Source organism: Schistocerca piceifrons, chromosome 3 (assembly GCF_021461385.2).
Source record: "Schistocerca piceifrons isolate TAMUIC-IGC-003096 chromosome 3, iqSchPice1.1, whole genome shotgun sequence".
NCBI classification, from domain to species: domain Eukaryota; kingdom Metazoa; phylum Arthropoda; class Insecta; order Orthoptera; family Acrididae; genus Schistocerca; species Schistocerca piceifrons.
Window position 1 is genome coordinate 862,781,654 of NC_060140.1, and position 12,929 is coordinate 862,794,582.

The following is a 12,929-nucleotide window of genomic DNA, read 5'->3' on the forward strand; positions in this document are numbered from 1 at the left end:
TAACGTCTCTGTACGTGCAGACGGCGTCGAAGATGTTTCTGCCCAACACTGCACATGTCTGCCACGAGCTGATGGCTTTCTTCAGGGCGAGCTTCATATTTTCAGCAACGCATTTTGCTGTTAGCTTATAGTCCGCGTTTAGAAGAGTTATTGGGCGGTAGTCCGCTAATGTTTTAGGCGCTTTTGTTTTCGGGATCAGAGTGATGGTCCCTTCCAGGAACGAAGGTGGTATTTCTTTTCGATTTAATATTTCATTGACAATTTCCGTCATAATTCCACCTACTTTGTCCCAGCAGGTGGTGTAGAATTCTGACGGTATTCCGTCCGCTCCTGGAGCTTTGCCGTTGGCGCAGGTTTTGAGGACAGCTCTTACTTCGTGCTCTGACACTGCCTCCGTCAGCAACGCGCGGTCGGCGTTATTCAGCTGTCTGCGAGTTTGATCTAGGATTTTCGCTGTTTCTGCGTCGCCTGGTACATCGCCCTTGAAGAGGTCGGAGAAATGCTCTTCTATGTGACGCATCATGTCCCATTTAGTTGTTATCTTGCGGCCAGTTGCGTCGCTGAGCTCCCTGATTGTTCTGCTATGAGGCCTCTCCCTCACCCTGTGCAGGTGGTGCAGTGTGGCAGGTTCGTCTTCAGTGGCGCCGTGTGTCTGGCTGCGGACGACGACGCCTTTCATTTGTTGACGCTTGATGTTCAGTAGGCGCGCCTTTATTCCTCTAACTTGCGTGAGAAGCAGGTCGTCGTCTGAAGGACAGTTGAACGCGTCCTTTGGACACTGGGCGTAAAAGTCTGCCGTGCTCTTCCTCCAGAAGGCCTTCTCCGCACTGTGCCTTATCAGCGTCTTCCTTATTTGTGGTTTCCCACGTTGAACCCACCATTGTGTGGTCGACGGATACTGCTGTCGCGTCCGTAAGCTTTCTTCTATGGTGTGCGCAATCTCCTGATGTAATTTGGCGTCACTTAGGTGTTTCGTGTTAAGCTTCCACACTGATCTTCCTCCTGAGATTTTCCTCGTTGACAGCTGTAGCTTGCAAGTGTAGGCACAGTGGTCGGAGAAGATCACAGGGCAGACTTCCACATGCGATACAGAGGCGGCCAACTCTCTGGTCACATAAAACCTGTCAAGCCTGCTTCTTCCGCGGTTGTGGTAATAAGTGAATTCGATTGTATTTGGGTTTAGTATACGCCAAGAGTCGTCTAGCCTTAGCTTTCTTACGAGTTCCTGCAGCTCCGTGCACAGATTTGGTACCGGGACTTGGTCTTCTGGAGCAGCCACGCAGTTAAAGTCGCCTCCCAACACAACGTTGACATTGTTGTGTGGAAGGAGTCCACAGACGTCTTCGCTAAAGAACTGGCTTCTGGCCCGCTTGTTTTCTGTGCCTGACGGCGCATAGATATTGACGAGGTAGGTGTCGGCTAGTTGCATCGCTATTCCGCGGCCGTCAGTCAGGGTCTTGATGTTCTCCACGTCGATCTCATTTCTCACCATTATCGCAGTACCAGTTCTCGCTTCTGCGTCGATGTTCGTAAATACGTCGAATCCTGGTATTCCTTCTATGTCGTTGGTTACTGCTTCTTGCAGCATTGCTACATCAGCAGCTCGGTGCTGCAGGAACTCCGTGAGGGCTTCTATCTTGACAACCGAATTCATCCTATTTACGGTGCACGTGATGACGTTATAGCATGAGCGTGTCTCCATTTAAGCGCTGTGTGGAGGCGGGAGTTGTGCTTCCTGTGGCCGGTCCGGCCGGAGAACGACGTCCTCCGGTTCGGAGAGTTGTTTCCCCGCATTTGCGGACGGTATGTCCGACGCGGTGGGCGTGGACTCGGCGCTCGGCCCGGCCTGCTGGCTGCTCCGAATGACAGCCTCAGCCGACGGCTGGGCGGGCGCGGCGGCGGGGGAGGGGGCGGCCGCCGGCTCGGCCTCCATTGTGGTCTACTGCCGCTTCTCCCCTGCGCTGACCGCGGCGGCCGCTGCTGGGCTGGTGTTGCCGGCCTCGGCTGGCGCTACTTCCGCTACGGCAGCCTCGTCGTTGGCGCGCGGGCTCTGCCTGCTCCGCTGCGTTTTCCGCGTTTTCACGCGGCAGCTGAGCCACTCTCTTATTTCTGGGGCAGCTGCTCCTCATGTGCTCCGTGGAGCTACAAATGGAGCACGTCGGTGGTTGTCCGCTGTATTGAACCACACCTCTGTGTCCCCCTATCACTATGAACGACGACGGCACGTGTTTTCTTAGGACCATCCTGACGGACCTAACACCAGAGTCCACTTTATACCGGTGCCCGGCACCCCAGAAGTCTCTCGTTACAGAGAGAACTTCACCGTACAGCTTGAGGTAGCGTGCAACTTCCTCGTTTGGCACCTCGAAGGGGAGGTTATAGACTTTGATGTTTCTCACGCCGTGTCCGGCGTACGTGATTTTCACATCGCTCACACGACCGTCCCTGTGTTTGAATTTTCTAATACCCCCGCTTACGTTCACGAGCGTCTCGCATCTCACTGAAGATTTTAGTTTCAGAAAGAGGCTTAGCAGCGTAAAGTCTAGCTGCAGCCCCTCTATTTCGTCCTCCTGTATTTTTAGATCGTCGAACACCCATTCCTCTATACCGAAGGAGGATGGCCTCTCGTATTCACGATCGAACGCGCACTGTATCGTGGTACTGAAGCGGTTGAACGTTGTCATTATTCCGTTGAAGACTCACAAAACCGTTTCACACGAATAAACGATCGCCGACGGCGAAACAGCTACGGCTGGCGCGGCGCGCAAGCCGGCGAGCGCGGTTGAATATCGGGCGGTGGCGGCTCGGCGGCCGGAATTCTCGTCTACCTGCGACACACAATGGGCTGCTAGACCCTCGGACCGGAGCAACCTGCGCGCCCGGCGCCTCAGCGGCGACTGCTGTAATCCCGATGCAGTCTCTGTATTCGCCTATGGCCTCGAATATTGTCCTTCCCGGTACGGCACATGTCTGGCGAGGGCTTATTATTTTTGCCCTGACTGTTTTTAGTTTGTCGGCCACGCATCTCGCAGCTATTTTATAATCTGCGTTTAGCAGCGTGATGGGGCGGTAATCTTCCACTTTCCGGGGCGCATCTTTTTTCGGGATTAGTATTATGTTTCCCATTGTGAAGTCTTCTGGCAGTCTGTCTGTATTATATCGTTGACGACTTCGGTGATCGTGTCGCCGATTATGTCCCAGTATTGGATGTGGAATTCCGTCAATTCCTCGGGCTTTTACAATCGCACTGGATTTGACAATGTTGTGTACGTCGTCTTTTTCCATGTTTGCCACCAGCTTCGCCTTTTCTGTGTCTGTCAGGACGTACGGCAGGTCGTGGAGTAGAGTGTCTGTTGCTGCTTCGCTCGTTTCTTCTCGCTTGAAGAGTTGGCTGAAGTACTTGTGTACAAGCTTTAGGATCTCTGCTGGCGCTTCTGTGGTGGTTCCGTCTTCTTTCTGCAGGTGTTTGATCTGTTTTTGTTGTGTCCTTCGGATTATTCTGTGTATGTGGTGAAATGTGGCCGGTTCTTCTTCCACTGTCCATAAGGGCTGGCTGCTTCTTTTTATTGCTTCAGTTTGTTCTTTCTGCATGTTTACTAGTTTTGTTTTTATGCGCCTTAATTTTGAGGGGAGGGCAGGGTGATCGTTCGTCTGGGTGTTTATTACGTCTTTAATGCACTGTGTGTAGAAGTCAGCGGTCCATTTCTTCCACATTGCTTTTTCCGCACTGTACTTTATGACCTTTTCCGTAGCAACGGTTTTGCATGTTTTACCCACCATTCTGTGGGTGATTGTGTGTTTGATTTTTTTCTTAAACATTCTGTCCACATGTCGATGATAAGTATTTTGCTATGGGCTTAATTTCTACTGTTTCTATAGCTTTTTCTAAGTTTTTGGAACCGTATATCCTGTCGAGCCTACTCTTTCCGTTCCTGTAGAAAAAGGTAAATTCAGTTGGTCTCGATATTTCATTCTCCACACGTCTCTGAGTTTCGTTTTTCTGATTATTTCCTCTAATTCTACGCACATATTGGCTGTTGGTATCTGATCTTCCTTCGCCACGCCGCATTTGAAGTCACCTCCGAGTACAATGTTGTCGAAGTTTTCGTTAATTAGCGTACAAACGTCTTGTTTGAAAAATCTCGCTCTAGTTGTTTTATTTTCCGATCCTGAAGGGGCGTATATGTTGCTGAACAGCGTGCCTGGTGTTTTGATAGCTATGCCTCGGTCGTTAGGTGTTGTGCGTACGTCATCAAGTTCGATGTTTTCTTTTACGAATATAGCTGTTCCGCATTTTGTTTCAGGGTCTACGTTTGTGATGATATTGTACCCATCAATGTCATCCATTGTCGTTTTGGTAATTTCTTGTATTAGCGCTACATCCACTGTGTTGTAGCGAATGAAATCCGTTAATATTTTTGTTTTTCCGGTATATGAGATTTTTTTCACATTTAATGTTGCGATCGTGTACGTGTGCATTGCAGGGCCAGTCCTCGGAGCTAGATTCGGCATCCATGGTTGGTGCGGGTGGTCAGTTTTCTCTGCTTCCGCTTGCACCTGTTTGTATTGAGCGAGAGTTGTTTCTCCTCTTTCCATTTTTACTTTATCCTTTTTTGATTGTGCTTGATTCGTTGGTGCCGTTTTGGTTCGTGTTCTTTTTGGTGTCCTTTTTCGATTCCGATTTTTCGCCACTTATTTTTCTGGATGTTTTTTGTGTCCTGTTCGTTGTCTTGGCTTGGTTTTAAGATCTTTTTCAATTGGTTTGTTCTCTCTAATTATTTGCTCAGGCGTTGCCTCGTGGGTCATTTTTCCAGTGCTTCCCGTCTCGCTCTCGCCTTTCTTCTTTCCTTGAGTTCCTGCGGTTTTCGTGTGCTTCGGCTGCTCCTCGGCGCTGTCCTCGCTAAGTGGCCTTTTGTCAGTGCTGGCCGCTGGCCGCTGGCCGCTTCCGCGCGCGCGCGCGCGCGCGCGCGCGCGCGCGCACACACACACACACACACACACACACACACACACACTTTTTATTTTTATTTGTTTGCTGTGCTCGACTATCGGCGAGGCACGAAAACCTCCATGAATGAGTTTCTTAGTTTTGAGTACACTTACGAAAGAAATATAAAAACCAACTATGGGAGTTACTGATTTATGATGCGTAGTTTGCAGTCAGTTCTGAGTATTATTAGTAACTACGCTCCAGCCCCTAAACCTAGTACAGAAATGAGAATCCGACGCATTACGTATTCCAGGCCGTAGCAGCCTCGTCTTTGAGACGTCAGCTATGGTCACATCTCAGCCCGCCGCAAGATAACATCGGTTCGTCTTCTTCCTGCTGGTACTGTAACTGAGATTTGGCAACAAGGCAAGGTATGTTTGGCGACTCTGTGCTGGACGAGTTACTCCCTGGTGTGCACGGAATTCAGCCTCAAAGTTAACTTTTTCCATTGAATAATCTGAGTTATTATCGCTTGAGGTGTAACAAAGGATTGCAGATTTACAGTTTTGAGCCCCTGTGAGTCGTTGCAGGTGGAAATCGCAACTTATGTCGTCCTTTAATTAGCGGTTTACTATTTCTAGCCACTATTGGCCTCGTAAGAAGCAGCCAAGACACCTCTTCGCTAGCTGCGCGGAAACATGCTGACCTGAGAAAATGTGTCTTATAGTTAGCGGTTCCAATCTCACCAGCTGTGACGTTTTGATCCCTTCCGTGAAAGAGCTACTAGCAGTCAGATCAAACATCGATAAGGAAATCGCAAAAAAGACTTTCGGGTCAAAGTGCAATGGTTAAAAACTTTCGCCACTGACAAGCAAATTTTGGCTTTCTAGGAATACACCACATTATTTATGAAGTGCCACATTTGCATACCTCTTGAGTATGACACAGCATACTAATTAAACACAGACTCAATCGAAATCTAAGTGAGTAGTATTTTACTAATTCGTGCCGATAGAGGCACGCTTGTGTACAGATATTCAGTTTTATTAAAACAGACTTTCGACGTAAGGTTATCGTGGGTAGTTTTGTTTCATTTCTTATAATACAGTGCTCTATTTTCGTAAGGTTTCTTTTAGTGTTGTTAAAACAATAGTAAACATGAGAGAGAAATTAATCATCAACGACATATGCGAATTCTCTGATGTTATCTATAACAGTCTGACAATGCACATGCAGCTTATTGATTACATGCATTTAGAAAACTTGTTCTGAGTTAAAGCTGTCAAACATGGTTTGAAGAATAAAATGCCACCACCACACGACATCAAATGTAGAAAATACTTTTCTGACGTATTTTGGCACAATGCGTTCTCACCATGCATAATACAAACATTTCGAGATGCATCTTTCGCCTGGTCGTCTATTTGAACAAGAACAAAATGTGGCAGAAGTTAGCCCTTTTTCCACATGTGACAATTTTGGAATGGGAAGTGAAGGGAATTATGTTCAAAGTTCCAATAGACTGATAACTTCAGCAGAATTGCGTTTTAAAAAATGTAGCAGTGAATGTACTCCAACTAGAGACAGCTTATTTACAGTGCGCAACGCTTACCGTTAGCTACTAGCTGACACATAGCTACAGCAGCTCCAGACATCAGCAACAATTGCTCCAGAACTTCCGCATTCCACAGTGCTGTGAGATGATCCATATGACTGGATCCAAACTTCTGAGAGACAGACAATTACAGCTTTTGTTTTGCACTGCATGACGTTCTCAACAAACAGATAGCGCAATAGAGTAACTCAAGTGGAAACGAACTCTTCCTATCTAAATTTCTGCATCCTACACTGTTGGCAGTTCTGTGTATGTGGCAGTTACGTAATTCTATTTCGGTGATTACAAAATAGAGTCGAATGTATGCACTGGGTTGCCGAGGCAGGTAGTTCATGGCGATTCGGTCAACCAAGTAAATGAATGTACTGGACATGCTGCAAACCACTACAGGGAGCTTGTGTGTCAGAATTCTCATCCAGTGTGGCGCACCGGCGTTACGATAAATAAATGAGTCAGAGGATTTGGCGGTCTATTGGATTGATGATAGGTTCATATACTTATGGTCTGGGTTTGATTACAAATTCTGCCGATGATTTTTGATAGAGAGAAACAGATTTTATTCTCTTCTGGCTACGCCAAGTGAAGAAGGTATAATAGCATTGTGGTCTGAAATTCACATTAAGCATTATATTGCATCTCTGCTAAGTAGACGTTAGGTTGAACCACAATAAAGTCAGGAGTGGCGACATGTAGAAACTCCATCACAACCTTTCTTATACTAGTTATTTATTTCTAGTGACGAAAAAAACGCTATGTAGGGGCACGGGACACTTATTCCATCTTTTATTTGGGCTTCTGTATGTGAAGGAGCAATATTTAACATCTCTCGTAGTTCTTTAACAGGGGCAATAGATGCTGGGTAGGAATTCCAGTCCGTTAAAAATGTTTACGTAATGTAATTTAAAGTTGATATTTGCTAACTAATACTGTCTAAAGTCGAGGTATATCACTCTCTGTATGCCTTGTCAGGAATGACTGGTAGTTACCGTCAGTCACGAAATCTTTGCTTAGTCTGCATGACCTGAGTTTTAATCCATATGCAGAAGGAGATGGTTCGTCGTGTCATTTGAAGTTCATACATATTCTCAACTCGCTGCTCGTCAGTAACTTAAATTTTTAATGACATTTTGTGTTAAATAATAAGTACGGTATGTTACCTTGAAGAGGAATCCATGAATACGACGAACTTACTACGTGCATTACCTATCTGACGCAAAAATTAGAGTGGTAACATTTCAGGTATGTCATTTATTGTAATAAATGTGAGCTTAATAGCCTTAAGGACAGTCATATCTGTGATAAGGTGTTCCCTGTTATTTGTAGTATCGTGGTGTTACTTTCCACCTTGAGTTATTGCGATACAGAGCAGTGTTTTCTAGTGGTGACTTGTTGGAACTGTTTTCAATAGTAAAACGATTAGAGCACTTGCTAGACAGTTCAGCTGCGTTATGAGGGTTGCATGCATTTCAGGTGAAATGGAATGTAGGTCGTTCGGATACTTTTGAGCATGACTGTACACTACTAAAAAACAATAAGCTCTGACGTATTTCAGAACATATCTGTCGTTTCATACTTTTTTGTTATTTTCAGTGACTTTTTGGAAATCTTCCTTGGCACACTCTTCTTCAAACTGAGTTCATTGTTATCTTATCTATTACAATAGTTTAAAATCATTATGGAACCATCTGTGTCGCATGAGAAAGGTAGCATGAAAAGAGAGCTGACAGGGGTAACGACAAAAAAGCAAAAAATGAAGACAACCAGAGTTTCCAGGCGGTCACCGATCCGAGTACTAACGTTGCTGCCTAACTTCGGTGATCGGAAGAGAACGGTTGATTTATTGATTTCTTTATTTAGTTTGTGGAATGTAGAACTGCTACAAAACAGTGGGCTCTGACGTATTTCACAACAGATCTGTCGATTCGTAGTGTTCCGTTATTTTCAATTAATTCCTAGCACTGTTCCTTCTCGCGTTCTTCCTCAAACTGAGTTCATTACTGTAATTCCATATCTTACGTTTAATACAGTCGTTTAAAATTCCAGTGAAAGCATCTTTGTCACATCCGCATGTAAGTATGAGAAGAGGGCTGCAGGGGTAGCGACGTAAAAAAGGAAAAAATGGAGGGGAGCCAACAGCACATTTTTTTTTTAATGAGGGGAAGCCAACAGCACCTGTTTCTAATTTTTGTTGAAACCTCCTTCCGAAACGGAAAACACTGCTACTTGAGGTTCTCCCAATACCTTTGTAGTGCGCCTCACCGGCAGAAATCCGATGTATATTTGAGCACAAGTTCGTGACGAAAAATAGACCACTTCGCGGTAGTGAAAAGGAAAACACAATCACTGCAACAAAACTAAAACTCAAACATTAGTCAATAAGCTCGTCATGCTTCAAAACGAGAATAACCGGTATATACTGGCACAGAAGCCAAAGACTATTGTTGGCAATGACATCCATGAAACACTTTTTTTGTTCGTTTTTCATTTTCGTCAATTGTCGTTGAAGAAAGAAACAAACATTGATGATGTTATATATGAATCTATGTTTTTTTATCTTTTTTTTCGTTTAAGGGCGATAGAAGGAATTAGAATAGAATGTCCACGCTACGGAGCTACTGACATTCGTGCAAATGTATTCACGAGTGCGACCTCCCCAAAAAGTTAGCAGAAATTTGCCGATAGTTTGGTAAAGTTTGAGTCTGACCGTGTTGAGTCGATAGATAGGTAAGAAAGTCCAAATTGTACGCAACTTTAGGGGAAAAATCTCAAAGACTGTGTGGACAAAAATCCATACCGTGGCATTCAGCTTGGTCAGTGGGGATACGGCCGACTGTGGAATTAAAACATGAGCCACTGTAACAGCACGAGTGTCCACTCAATGTATAAAACGGGTCATGTCTCTAGTGACACCCCAGACGCGACGAAAGTGTTCACATTAAAAGCGGTGTTCAAAAGTATCTTCTGCAGTACACAAGTCACACGCCCCTGACTGGATAAGGTTGATAGTGTGCCGTTTGGAGTTGATGGGGAAGGTACGGTGCACAACCTTATACCACACTGCGTGCACAGAAGCAGGGAGAACTTCGTTGGCGAGGTTTTGCCAGACTGCCAGCCAATCACAGTGTGGCAATCGATACTCCTCCTTGCAGCGAACAGGAGACCCGCGAAAAGCACTGCAAGCAGCGCGAAGTGTGTCGGTGGTGATGTCGCCAAGCGTCATGTAGATATTGTCCAGATAATAGCGACGCACGTAGGTAAGAAAGAATGGGATGTGTAACACAGTGACAGGCGCCGTCTCAGAGTGAGGACGATAATGACTGAAAACTGCCGGTGAGACTGCAGGGGGCCTTCTTCATAACAGCGGTAGTTCGCTTCCAGGAAAGAGCTGCACAATTAGCCGGAAAATCGACGAGCCCAACCCCCGTCGTGCAGGCCCAATGTGCAGATGGCATGCGACACTTTAAAAATGTGCCCCCTCCACAAAAACCAATAAACTACCTGTTTAATAGCGCGCGCCGCCCCCCCCCCCCCCCCCCTGCTTAGGCACCGGGAGAACCTGCGCAAGGTATCACGCCCTGGCCAGGATGTTAACATTAATTAGGTTCACCTTATTTCGAAGGGCCAAATTACGAACCGCCTAGATCTTCGCAACGGCGCGTATCTGATACAGCGTGGACCTCAAATTTAACGCTTCCATCCGCTGCGTGTTAGAAAATAAAAGAACCTCGAGAACTTTATGCTGCTCCTGTACACAAAATCAGTCCCGACTGAGGGTACGTGCGCGGGGGATCAGAGGTAAAAGAATAGTTTATTAATTTACTATTCAAGTTCCGTAGGACCAAACTGAGGAGCTAATCTCCAAGGTCATGGAACGTGTCAGTACATGAAATTACAACATAAACGTAGTAACAGATAAAAATAAATGTTCATGAACCTTTATAAAGTCAGTCCATAAGTTTAAGTAAACGCTATCAGCAATACAATAAAAATCAGCTTAATTTTTCAAGGAACTCGTCGACGGAGTAGAAGGAGTGACCCATGAGGAAACGCTTCAGTTTACGTTTGAAAGCGCGTGGATTACTGCTAAGATTTTTTAATTCGAGTGGCAGCTTGTTGAAAATGGATGCAGCAGTATACTACACACCTTTTTGCACAAGAGTTAAGGAAGTCAGATCCAAATGCAGGTTTGATTTCTGCCGAGTATTAGCCGAGTGAAAGTTGCTTATTCTTGGGAATAAACTAATATTGGTAACAAGAAACGACAATAGGGAATATACGTATTGAGAGGCCAATGTCAAAATATCCAGACTCGTGAACAGAGGTCGACAAGAGGTTCGTGAAATACACTACTTATTTCCCGAAACGCCCGTTTCTGAGCCAAAAATATCCTTTTAGAATGGGAAGAGTTACCCCACAATATAATACCATACGACAACAACGAATGAAAAAGAGCAAAGTAGTCTAATTTTCGTGTCGAGCGATCACTCACTTCTGATACCGTTCAGATAGTAAAAATGGCAGTATTAAGTGTTTGAACAAGATCCTGAACGTGGCCTTTCCACGACAGCGTGGCCTTTCCTATCTGAACACCTAGAAATTTGAACTGTTCAGTTTCACTAATCATATGACCGTTCTGTGAAATTAAAACGTCAGGTTTTGTTGATTTGTGTGTTAGAAACTGTAAAAAATGAGTCTTATTGTGATTTAGCGTAAGTTTATTTCCTACAAGCCATGAACTGAGGTCATGTGCTGCACTATTTGAAACCGAGCCAATGTCGCACACAACATCCTTTACTACCAAGCTAGTGTCATCAGCAAACAGAAATATTTTAGAGTTACCCATAATACTAGAGGACATATCATTTATATAAATAAGGAACAGGAGTGGCCCCAACACTGATCCCTGGGGCACCCCCCCCCCCCCCTCCACTTGATAGTACCCCACTCAGACCCCACGTCACAGCCGTTATCAATATTGTGAATAATGACCTTTCGCTGCCTGTTGCTAAAGTAAGATGTGAACCAATTGTGAGCTACTGCCCGTATTCCGTAATGGTCCAACTTCTGGAGCAATATTTTGTGATCAACACAATCAAATGCCTTAGTTAAATCAAAAAAATATGCCAAGCGTTCGAAACCTCTTGTTTAACCCATCCAGTACCTCACAGAGAAAAGAGAATATAACATTTTCAGTTGTTAAACGACTTCTAAAGCCGAACTGTACATTTGATAGCAAATCGTGTGATATACATAGCCTTTTCAATAACTTTTGCAAAGACTGATGGCATAGAAATAGGTCTAAAGTTATCTACATTATCCCTTTCTCCTTTTTTTATAAAGCGGCTTTACTACTGAGTTCTTTAATCACACGGGAAACTGACCATTCCTAAAGGAAAAATTACAAATATGGCTAAATACTGGGCTAACATGTGCAGCACAGTACCTTAATATTCTGCTAGACACTCCATCATAACCATGAGAGTCCTTAGTCTTCAGTGATTTAATTATTGACTCAATCTCCCTCTTGTCTGTATCCCAGAGGATTATTTCAGACATCAAACTCGAAAAGGCATTTGCCAAGAAAGTTATATGATTTCCTGTACAAACTAAATTCTTATTTAATTCACCAGCAATGCTCAGAAAATGATTGTTAAATACTGTACATATATATAATTTATCAGTAACAGACATATTTTTACTGCAAACTGACGTTATATCGTCGACCTTGTGCTGCTGACCAGACACTTCCTTCTCAACTGACCATATGGTTTTAATTTTATCCTATGAATTAGCTATTCTATTTGCATACCACATACTCTTTGCCTTCCTGATAACATTTTTAGGCACCTTACAGTACTGTTTGTAATGAGCTACTGTAGCTAGATTGTGACGACTTCTAACATTCTGATATAATTCCCACTTTGCTCTACATGATATCCTTATCCCACGAGTCAGCCACCTGGGCTACTGCTAGTACCCCGTTTAGGATATTCAAATGGAAAGCAACACTCAAAGAGCATGAGAAATGTGTTAATGAAAGCATTGTATTTATCATCTATGTTATCGGCACTATAAACATCCTGCCATTCTTGTTCCTTGACAAGGTTTTTAAAAACTCTCTATTGCTGTTAGATTAACTTTCCTATATAGTTTGTAATTAAATATGACATTGGTGTGAGTACAAAAGCTTTTTAGTGTTAAAATTTGTGCATCATGGTCTGAAAGGCCATTCACGCTTTTACTAACAGAATGCCCATCTAGTAATGAAGAATGAATAAAAATATTGTCTATGGCTGTGCTACTGTTCCCCTGCACCCTAGTTGTAAAAAACACAGTTTGCATCAGATCATATGAATTTAGGAGATCTATCAACATCCTTTTCCT